The sequence below is a fragment of the Cynara cardunculus genome, assembly GCF_001531365.2.
Source record: "Cynara cardunculus var. scolymus isolate 2C chromosome LG 15, CcrdV1, whole genome shotgun sequence".
NCBI lineage: Eukaryota > Viridiplantae > Streptophyta > Magnoliopsida > Asterales > Asteraceae > Cynara > Cynara cardunculus.
Genome location: NC_037542.1, coordinates 8,479,777 through 8,481,084, shown reverse-complemented (window position 1 = coordinate 8,481,084; position 1,308 = coordinate 8,479,777).

Genomic DNA, 1,308 nt, shown 5'->3' with positions numbered 1-1,308 from the left:
TTTCATGGAATCCACATATAAATACCTCCCCTTCCCTTTTGAAAGTCCTTCACTTTCCAAACTTCCAGCCATTTCATCTCTTTCTTTCCAACCGATTCCATCTTCAAGCAAAACTCAAGGACTTTTGTTGTTCTTAAAGACCTGCTCGTGTCTTTTTATCAAGAAAATGTATGTTTTAAAGCTGTTCTATTTTCTTTTAAAAGTCTGAAAATCTTTATCTTTCTCCCTACTCGGCTTTTTGGCTATTTACGGGATTTAAAGAGGAGAGATTATTCATCAAAGACCCACCTGTGACTTCGTTGGGGATGATAATCTGTGACCCAAGTTCTTTAAATCTCCAAGAAAGAAGGAAAAATTCCTTGCATGTGAGGCCCGATCACATTTTCGGATGATAGGTCTTGCATGCAACTCTATTCGGAGTTATTCCTTTGAAAACTTGTTGGAATCGGGATTTATTTTGTTTTCTGGAAGTTATTCAAAGATGATGGTTTTTGTGTTAAAATCTTTTTAATTCTTGGAAATATTGAGCCTACATGCAATCGGTGATGAAGGCGTGTGACTCAAGAATTGTGGATTATTCTTGAAAAGAGTGTTAAACCCACTCAAAATCTCTTGGTTTTGGTATTTGGCGGTCGCCATCATTTGTTTTAGGATAACATTTAATGATGTCATTACTTGGATTTTGGAAGGTTCTTATTTAATAAATAATTAAAGCGGCTTTGATTTATGAAAATATTTGATGGCTTTACATTGGAACCAACTTTGCCCTACCTAAGTCAAGGAAACCATTAAGTTAATATAGCGCTGGTTGGTCTGTCAGGAGGTTCGAGTAAGCATAGCAAGTCCATAAAGAATCATTCGGATATTCGCCAAACTTGTGAGTTCTCACGGCCCCACTTTTAATGCTTTTTATATGTTTTATGGGGGAAAAGCATGATATTGAGCAAACTTTGTATGTTACGTTTTATGATACTTGTGACTAAAGAACTGTTTAGTCGATGCTTTAATTGAAATATCTTGGGCTAAGGAACTGCTTAGTCGGGTTCATTACGTTTGGTTTTGAAAACTGTTTCTGCACTTAGGATAAATGCTAAATTGATGCGCTTGAGAGTATATGTTTCCAAATAAAAGTCCCCGTCCGTACACGCTACTTGTTAACTCGGGTACATTCCTGGGCCGTGGTATTGTGGATAGCCGCTATTGTGTTGACAGTCCCACCCTGAAAGGGATGCACAATTACCTATGTTTTCTAGCCTAATCATGTGGAATTTGGACCACCGCTGAATTAGTGCTTTATCGAACCGTGGG